This window comes from Scomber scombrus, chromosome 17 (genome assembly GCF_963691925.1).
Source record: "Scomber scombrus chromosome 17, fScoSco1.1, whole genome shotgun sequence".
Lineage (NCBI taxonomy): Eukaryota > Metazoa > Chordata > Actinopteri > Scombriformes > Scombridae > Scomber > Scomber scombrus.
The window spans coordinates 6,830,134-6,840,681 of record NC_084986.1 but is presented as its reverse complement, the minus strand read 5'-3'; the positions used below and the strand labels follow the sequence as shown (position 1 = coordinate 6,840,681).

The following is a 10,548-nucleotide window of genomic DNA, read 5'->3' as shown; positions in this document are numbered from 1 at the left end:
TGTTATGTCATAAACTGAAAGAGTTTTTTTAACAGGGGGACAGACGCCTCGTTAGAGTTTGAGAAAGTTGCCAGTCTTACAGCAAATAAAGTTTATGAGGATTGGAGGGGTATGTATTAATATATAGCTCAGAAAATATGTTTTTTCCCTATGGCCTGCAGAAAAGGCAGTATTTTATCCTTTAAATGGGTGCCAAAGTATTAAAAAAATGATGTAGAAAAGATGATAAATTAAATTGGTGGTGCAGTAATCACTTAAGCAAAGGCATTAGGAGAATATCCAATTCCCTATAAAGTTTAAACTTTAAGTATCCCCTCCAGATATGTGTTCAGATGTATAAAAATATTCAACTTGGAATAATAATTTGAATCTGATAAGATTTTTCCACTTATAAAGTTCAATTACCTCGTTAACATCCTTAAAATCAAACAAGCCTCATTGAAAAAGAATATATATCTATGAATATGCAAATACTTTTCATTTTAAAGGTTTAATTACTGGACAGTGGACTTCACTATAAAGTCCAATCTCAGTGTATGTGCACTGAAGATTTCAACATTTCACGATTACTGGACCACAATGGGCTCAGGACCAGCGCTGATGTCACTATATCATATTTGTACTGAATGTACAGCACAGGCCTTAAACTCAGACTTCAGGTGAGCGCGGACATACTCTTCACTTCTGGCAGATGAATGTGAAAAACAGACTTCTAGTGTCAAACACATACATCAGTCTGCACAGCGAAGGTTAAACATCCAACTGAACTAACAATAAGCGCAATACATTTTTGAGTGTAGGGGGGACTTTAAGGAGACATACAGACTCTCCGAGACAGAAATCACTCTCAGCAATCACAGTCATATAAATCATGTCTGGATTATTCAGTTAGGGGGGTTTATTTTGCCCAGAGTCCCAGAAACCAGCCAGTATTTCTACACTGGAACAGATTTATTGTGTGTTGGTTGTTTTATGATAATATGATTAAACACAGTTTTTATTAAGTCAATATAAAAAAAAATCAACTGACATATTAAATGTATTCAAAGTACATTTCTGTTTCCATTTCCTCTGCACAGTTCAAGGGGTTAATTGAGACACATTTCAGTTTTTAATTCGTGCTTTAGTGGCGCATATTAGAAAACTATTCTGTAATTAATCAAATTATCATAAAGTCAGGAAGTAACTGCCATATAAACAACTTATACAGTAGGGCCTTCAGGTCCTCTGAGGGTTTAGAGCCACAGGGCATTGGCCTGGTTGGTAATGCATGCTACTGACAGAAATGACAGGCCTGCATTATAACATAAACTCAAGGCCTTGTCTTGTAGATGGGCTTTGAATTCAAATCGAGTTATGAAGCTGTAATTGTTTTTTTTATTTGTTTTCTACCCACATGGAACATATACCTGAATACATTTGTGCTTCATCAAATTATCACAAACTCATGACTTATTCATAGAAACAGGAGTGTGGGAGGAACTATAACTCCTTTTATTTTTTGCTCCGGGGCCCTTTAGAGGGTTAATCTGGTGCCGCTGTATATGGAGAGTCATCCATAAAAGCCGACCCACCTACTTTTATTCTCATAACGAGGCTAATATTAAGTTATAAAAACGTGAAAAACATATTGGTTTATTTGAATATTTTTAATGCTCGGTGTGTCAGATGTGCAGAGGAGCGAGCTGTTTACTCAGCTGGTTCATGAGGAGGCAATAAAAAGAAATTAAAAAAGGCTTAATTCTGGAGGGGAAATGGATCCAGGTGGCTAACTTAGCAAGTGCATCAATTAGACATTTTGACTGAAAAACAGAGCCCCATTTAAGTTAACCATTAATATTTTTTGCTGTGCTGTTCCTGCTTAATTTCAGTCTGCACCTGCTTTGCCTCTGCAGAGTTGTTGCAATTATACTCTTAATATCATTCTCTTTATACTCCAAAAAAAGCAAGTTTAGTGACTCTATGTTTGCACATTTTGTTTCTAATATATGCTTTCTTTACTGTTCGACTCACTGCTACAAGTTTTAACTGGAGACACGGCTCAAATAAATGCCTTCTTTGGGACTAAATTGCCAAAAGCTCACAGGCAGGAGAACACATTTAGTGTGGGGTAAAATCCTATGAATCGTAATCATCTCATGCATCGTTTGATCCAGAGGTCATGCTGGGAAAATCTGAGCGGAGCAAAGCGAATGACAAGTGTTCTGCTCTCCTTTAACAACAGTGAAAGTGCCTTTGAACAAGACAGTGAGACCTAATCTGCCACCGTGGAGGTGTCGAGTAGACGGACACGCTTCGAATCATTTGTGTTGCACAACAGAATATGATGAATATTAATGCTGTTAATGCAGTTGTCCATGACCCAACATCCATGAATAATGCATGTAGATTCATAGAGCTCATATAAGGTGCTTGTGATGCGGTAATTGCAGTCGGCTATATGAGATACACACTAGCCTTCACTTAAAATAGAGAGCCACAGATTTTATAGATGAGGTGTGAATGAATGCTGCTATATATATCCTTGCAACTTATAGTCTTGGTAGTCATACTGCCCCCATGTGACAACTACTGTCCAAAAATAACCCAACTTGTACTTGTGATTGTGTACTGGTTGGCCTTTTTACTGTGACAAGATGGAGATTAAAGTTATATTTCTGTGTTGAATCCATATAAGTCCTATGTATAAGACCATTCAGACTTTTGCCATTGGTCAGTGATATACCATATTGTTTGTGTGCAATATAAATAGACTAAATATCAGTCTTTTGGCACCTCACCTATAGCATTGAATGCAAAAAATCTGCCATTTAAACTGTTTTTAATTCACTCTTATAATTGCCACAATGTAATATTGACATTCCAGTCATTTTTCTTTTCAATAGCCTCTATAAATGTGTCATTAGTTGATGTATACATGTTGTTTAGATATGTTTATCTACTCCCTTGTCCAATTTTTACTCTTCTATACGAATCCCTATACAAGGCTACATAGACTAAAGAAGGAAAGCTATACAGTTATAATGATAATATGCCTCCATTATAATTATAAAAAGCTTTACCACTACATAGATTACATATAGCTACTAATAGGGCTCAGAGGCTTGCCAAAGACTCCTCTCACCCACCACTTCAGCAGCCTTAAAGCTCGGACACAGAGGCTGAGGAGGAGTTTTTATCCTCAGGCTGTTGAAGCTAATATACTGTATAAGGAAATGCAGCAAACTAAGTGTTTAGTGCTGCTATTGCACATTTACTGCTCACCTGCTGCTAAATCTACAATAAATTAAGTGTATAAATGTTATTTATTCATTTATGTTTTAATGCTTTTTAATGTCTTTAAATCTTTTCTCTATATTAGTCTTTATAATCCCCTAAATCTGAATATTTATCTTCTTATCTAATATTGTAAAGTCTAGCAATTAAAATGTCATTTCACTGCAAAGCTGCACATCACTGTACAACCATGGATGTTAACATAGACTATATGTTAGAAATAAAACCTTTTCACTTGGACCACACAGAGACATAGGGTTCAAGGGGATATTTTTCCCTCCTAGTGCCCTTCGAAGTTCCCTAAATGTTTCCGGAAAGCTCCCAAAGGCTTTTAAGTGCAAACAAGAAGTCAGTACGCAGCTGCCAAAAAGCTGCCATCACGTCGGACAGTTTCCAGCATCCCTCAAAGAATATACAGGAAGTCACAGAAATAGTTACATCCTGTTAGAGTTAATCCGGATTTAATGAAATGTTATCAGATAATCAGATATCACTGCATGATAGCGTATAACCTATTAAAATGAGCTGGAACCTTGTGATCATTGCGAACCGTGCAATTATTTAACCAGCTGCTGACTGAATATGAGTTTATAAACTGGTGATTAAGAGTGAAACTTCTGAAGACATTTCAGTTGAGGCAGTGTTACAGAGTGAAATGCAATTGAAAATGTAATAATTAATATCAAATAATCTCTAATCACTTTTGTTTGTCTGTTTATTTCTATGTGCATTTTCTTGGGGGGAAATTGTTGATAAGGACCAAAATAAATCACTACAACTACTATTACTACTAATGCAGGAAAATATTATTCTGCAAATGTGAAAATTGGCCCTAGCTTCAGGTGCTGTGGGCTTAGCCCCGAATCTTGTCAACTCCTAAATCCGCCCCTGATTTTTCCCTTAGACCAACCCAAGTGGTTTTTGTGCCTAAACCTAACCAGACCTTAACCACAGCTTTGTCACATTTAGTAACAGTGATTTGTGACCATTTTGGAAATCAACGTATTATGCTCCAATGGTAGCCTGCAATATGAAAACCCTCCATTGGGTTGTTTTGGAGTGCAGGTGCTCTTTTAATTTAGAGGACTTGTACTAAGAATTATATTAACCCTCACATACTGTTCATATTCTGACTCATAATTAGTCTCTGCACCAATTCATATTGATAAAACTCTCCATCAGTCATTAATAAATGGTTGGTTAGTCCTTAATGAAGAGTGTATTCTATTTATTTATGGAGAAAAAGACATTCACAATCACTATTTTATGGTTCAGGGGAACATTTTATAGAATATGAAGAATACAGCAACATGTCTGAATGGTGATGGCTTTTACAAAAATATGTACCAGCTGCACAATAATACAAATATGATGCATTTTATTGACATTTTTGTATATTCAGGGTCACATTAGATACAGTCCACCTTGCAGAAATGTGTATAGGGTGTTTTTTTTATACAGCTCTCAGATGTAAAAATTGGTCAAATCTGACCCTGATCAGTATGTAAGGATTAAATTAATTGTTATCTGTAATAAATGGTTACTGATTGTGTTTTCTGTCTTTTTGTCTGCTGAAATGTAATCCAGATGTGTTAACAATGAAATAAAAAGTGAAGATTAAAACCCCCCATCCCAAAAAAACGTGTCATGTTGTTGATCTAAAACACCTGAGCCAATCAGCTGTTTGATCAGCTGACCGCAGGCGTTTCCCATCATGCCTGTTGGTTGGTGGAAGGTGTAGGTAGTAGAGGTGTTTTTTTTTGGGGGGGGGGTTGGGGGGTTGGGGGGTGCAGCAGCAGCAGCAGCAGCTTGATCTCGTGAGGTTATCGCCGCCCCACGTGTGCATGACGTCAGAGCAAGTCTCGATCAACAACCATGGGATCAATCTGAACCGGACTCCACATCTGATCTGAACCGGCATGCACTGAGCTGTGACCGCAGGCCTGGCTCATCTCGACCCGAGCCTACCGGATAGATGCATGGATAGTGGACACATCAGGATCCTGCAAAAAAACGAAAAAAAAAAACCCAAAACACTAAAGAAAGAGGACCAGGAATACTACTTCTCTTTCTTCTTCTTCCTCCTCTTCTTCCTCCTCTTCGAGCTCAGCCTGTAGCCGGTGTGTGCTTTGGTGAGTAATGTTAAAGAAAACACACAGCTGCTGTTTTTAAGCCAGCTGTTTTCTGTTTTAGCCAGCTGTTTTTTTTATAGCAGGCTAGCAGCTTCAGACAGCTAACATGAACTTAGCTTAGCTCGGTGAGTGAGAGCACAAACACACATACTGTACATAGCACAGCTGGGTTGTTTTGGTGGGTAAAAGAAAAGAGAAAAGAAAAAAGAAGAAATGAAGCTAATTAACATGCAGAGTTTGCAGCACTCACAGTGTGTCTTATATAGCTGCTTTAGCACATGAAGCTTTGTTGTTAAGTGAACTATCAGCTAAGCTTGGCACACAGGGTCAGCTGTGATTTGACATAAGGCCGAAAGCTGTAATGATAACGTCATCTTCGGCTTTTAATGGGCAACAATAAACCAGACTGAAACTGTACAGGAGCCCATTTCCGCCAGTGTGATAAAAAGAAAGATCCTGTAAGTCAATATAATGAGAAACTTTTTCACAATAATGAGAAACTATCTCAAAATATTGACTTACTTTCTCAAAATAATGATTTAGTAACTCAAGATAAAGAGAAACCATCTCAAAATATTGACTTACTCTCTGAGAAACTACCAAAATATTGACTTAGTGTCCCAAAATAATGAAAAACTAATAGATCAGAAGATATTTTGAGATAGTTTCTCAATACTTTGAGATACTAAGTCACTATGTTGATAATTTATCATTATTTTGAGATACTAAATCATTATTTTGAGATACTAAATAATTATTTTGAGATGCTAAGTCATTATTTTGCATTAGTAACTCATTATGTTGATAGTTTCTCATTATTTTGAGTTACTAAATCATTATTTTGAGAAAGTTTCTCATTATAATGAATAATGGTGGTCCAAATTCAACTTACAACACATAGGGACACTTGAAGCCTCCAGTGCTCATCATTTTCAATGACTGAGACGAAGTGAGAAAAACATATTGGACACAAATTATTTTTCAGAGTAGAGTGTTTTATATGCATCTTAAATATGTCTGGAGGGGATCTTTAATAAAAGAATTCAACCCTTTAAAGGGCAGGGCTAGCCTTGCATCTGCCAGAGCAAATAAAACATGAGCTCTCAAATTGGTCTTGTCTTGCTGCTGCTGCTGATATTGGGATATGAGATTAGATATGATCTTAGATTTCAGATATCATAATATTATGATATGGCACAAGTGTTGTCATTTCCCTGTTTTGAAGGCTGCATTGCAGTAAAGTGATGTCATTTTCTGAACTTACCAGACTGTTCTAGCTGTTCTCTTATGTGCCTTTACCCACTTCACATTACTGATGATTATTAATCAGAAATCTCATTGTTTAAATATTTTGTGAAAACACCAACACTCCTCCCTACAATATTGTTGCAGTATCGATATTGAGGTGTTTGGTCAAAATGTTGTGATATTTAATTTCGTCCGTCTCGCCCAGCCCTAATTTCATGTAACATCTGCAGTACAAGTTTGTTAAAACATGCTTTGAAAAAACAAACTTTCCACTTTCCACTCGGAAATGTCGAAACTATTATTGTGCAAAACAGCCGTGGGCTCTGCTCTTCTGCTCTGTTTGGCTGTATTGTTCCAGAAAATGTGCCAGCTGACTGAAAACAGAGTTTGGTCCAATGAAGACAAGTTGCTCAATTCATTTATTTGAACACCTGCCTGTGGGAGTTGTTTGCAGGGAAGTGAAGTCCGATTTCAGTGTCAATCCGCGTTATCTGACGCTCTGGAACCCAACACTGACTGTAGCACATAATATAACTGCTGCTACCCCAGCCTGCAGTTAAAAATGTCAATCTTATGTTTAAATTACCCCACTCTACAGAAATCAGATTTTTTTTTCATTCAACATATCTTGCAGCAGCCTTTTTATTGATTTTTAGCCAGCAGTTAATTGACTATGAGCTGAAAATGTGTTGCTTTGCTGTAGCTTTCTAATACAATTACGGCACCATTAAACAAATACACACACCACTAAAACTTAACAGTAACACTTAAACAAGTTAGCTTCAGATTTTAGCCTGGAGGAATTACCTAAATGTGTCCCAAAAGGCTAGGTGTAGCTTCTCTTTACTCCTGCTTACTATATGGACAGGCTACTGAGCTCTGTGTCATTAGTTTGTTGTGGAAGTGTTTCTCTCACAAGCATTAGCACACTAATCCTCCTCTTATAGCTTCTCAACATCATATGAACGTGACCAGGCAGCAGCTCTTGAGCCACATAACTGTTTGGAAAATGCAAAGCAAAGAGTACTGGGTCAGGGTCAATGGGTTTGACTCGGACAAAAACACAGCATTAGTGCTAAAACTGACTGTGAAACTGTTTTAAAGTTAAGTGGAGCTTCAGAGTTTCTTTTATAGTTTGTGAATTAAAGTATTAGCAGCTTCTTAAGTTACTTTACATTTAAGTAAATCTCTCTCCTGGTTGGAATTATAGTATATTTGCCACGTAGTATTACTGTATTTAACAGGATTTTAAAAAGCATTGGGAACAAAATTGAGTCCTTTTGTCTTGTGAAGTTGTTTGGACACATGTGGCTCAATATGACAGTATAAAGATAAAGATCCAGCCCACATCTGGACACATCATGAGAAGTGACCCCCACATGTTATTCTTTAGACTTTATTCAAAGGCAAAAATTGGAGTAATCTTTATACTGTAGGCTCAGCAATTGTGTTTAGTTTTTAAATGATTTGTCACATAAGCTTTAGAAACGTTTTGCTGCCTTGTTTTAACAAAAGCTCGAGATAAAAACAAATGAGATAAATCCCCTGTTTTCATGTTTCCGTTTGAGCCACAGTGTTGCGGGAGAAATATGGAGCCTGCTGGGGAATTTGCAATGTTTTTTTGTGTGTGTGTGATTTTTTTTTTTTTCTTTAAACATTTTTTATGCTTCTGTCTTATCAGAGTTTCTCGGAGGCCAGCTGGTGAGATCATCACGTTGCTGTCAAATACAAGGGAGCAAAGACAGAGAGTTAATCTCCAAGAATTCACAGTAAGTATCTGGTATATGTTCCACATCCTTCAGACTCATGCTCCAGTTTAATATTTATCACACAGACACACACAGATTACCAGCAAGGATTTCTCTTTTTTAATTTTCCTTAATGAGTTTGTACTGTATATTGGCAAGATGCTGCTTTTATATTTGCAAGTTTACACACATTCTTGGTTTGGCCCCATGCTAATATTTAAATTTGAGACAGACATAAGTGTTAAATCTGTAATTCCCTGCTGATTTTCATACATTTCTAGTGACAAAACATCACCAAGCCTGAAACTGGGATTTCATCTGTCTTTATGTGATAGTCTGAATCCTCCTGCAGCTGTATAACTCTTAAAAGGCCACTAGGGGGCAGTCTTATGTTTGCCATTCTCCAACATCAGCCCTGTACTCCAGGCTGTGCAGAGACTTTGCTGCAGGGATGTCCTGCTGTGATGTTGTGTTTGATGTTCAGAAAGAAATATAGCAGGTAAACAACATTACAAGCTTATTGTGGACTATTAATTTCACTCATGAACACAAGTTAATCGAAATCTTAAAATATAGAGGAATGCTTGTGAATATGTTTGATTTATTTTATTTAATCCCCCAATTATGAAGCTTTTCTCTCAGAGATAGTTGTTACCACAGGAGATGTAAAACAGCCCATTCTGTGTTAAATTAGACATATATACAGTGGCGTGGCTGAAATGTCCCATTAAATACAGGTGTTATTACATATATAGAGTACCAGTGAAAGGTTCGGAACATACCTTCCCATTCACTTGAATGAGAAACTAAACTTTTACTGCACATTAATGCTGTTTGAGTACAATAATTACCCAAATGTTAATCAAGGATATTGCTCTGCCATTTTTATAATATTGATTTTATTTGTGACTAATTTTATTATATAATTGGAACTTGAGCTACACTTACTCTAATTTTCCGGTTTCTGCACTTTAAAGAGAATCTGAGATCGAGACGTTTTATACAGATAAGCGTCTAAAATCTGCTGCTTTCTTTGAGCCTCAGTGAACACATCCATTTACTTATCAATTCAGTTCTCTCAACTCTTTTCACTTTCCTAACCCTCATCATGTCAGCCTCTCTATTATATCAATAGCCACCCGCCCCCTCTCTTCCCTTTCAGAATTTTTCTGAATCCCTCCATCCTGACTTCCCGGCCCTTATGAACAACTGGCCAGGACAGCTGGTTTTAACAGCTGCTCGCCATCTCATTTTTGGCTTATCTCCTCCTGGACAAGTTTTTCCACAGCGTTGTCCTTTTTTTTGTAAGCCTCTCTGTTTCTAAATCAGTCTTTAAATGCTATCTTTGTGCTACCATTCAGCAAACTCTACACTGAGAGTTTTATTTTTTTTTGTTATCTTTTATGACGATGCCCCCATTTGCTCTGGTCGCCTTAATGTGTTGGCAACATCTACTGCCGTCTACTTAAAGCATCCTCTTTGGATAAAGGGGACATTCATAGAGATGATTTACTGAGATCTTTGGGTTTTGCCAGTAACCATTAACAAAATACTGATTTTCCGCATGAGCATCTGTTGTGACATCTGTAGCTTCTTTGTTTTCTTTTGCTCTGTTTACCACCATTACCTTTTCTGCTGACAACACCAGTATTAAATGAATCCCATGTGTCATCTGCACTTAAACAGCCTGGTCTAAATGTGCGTCTGCTGGTAATATGCTGTAATCTTTCCTGATTGTAACTTCTGGCATGAAACTGAGGGAAATATTCCAGTAGAGGAAAATGAGGTGATGCACAAAGGGTACTAATAGACTGAGAATTTTTCTTGTATTTTTATCGTTTGGAGTTGGAAAAAGAGGTAAAATGGTATACCTGTTTGAAAATTTTGACCTGTTTCTACTTAAATGGACAAATGAAAAGGATGTGAGTCTATTCAAATGCGCTATTACTATACTGGAAAAGAAGACAAAGTCAGGAGGTATAATAATTGTATTTGGTTCTTTTTAATTGAAAATAATAGAAAAGACAAATGATTAGAGTTTAAACCCTCTGTAACTTGCACTGTAAAAGGCCTGGAGCTGGAATTATAGTTGAATGATTGAGCCATCAAATGACCCGACTGACCTTTTGTCCCGCTGTTGATCT

The 10,548-nt window shown here is 37.0% G+C and overlaps 1 protein-coding gene across 1 annotated transcript in view; it reads left to right on the top strand.

The window, feature by feature from the left end:
- Window positions 1–5,108: 5,108 nt before the first annotated feature.
- Window positions 5,109–10,548, top strand: part of disp1 (dispatched homolog 1 (Drosophila)) — a 94,994-nt gene continuing 89,554 nt past the window's right edge. Inside the window, exons 1-2 of the mRNA XM_062437374.1 lie at window positions 5,109–5,408; window positions 8,338–8,425. The gene's annotated coding sequence lies outside the window, so the exon portion shown is untranslated. The remainder of the gene's footprint in view (window positions 5,409–8,337; window positions 8,426–10,548) is intronic.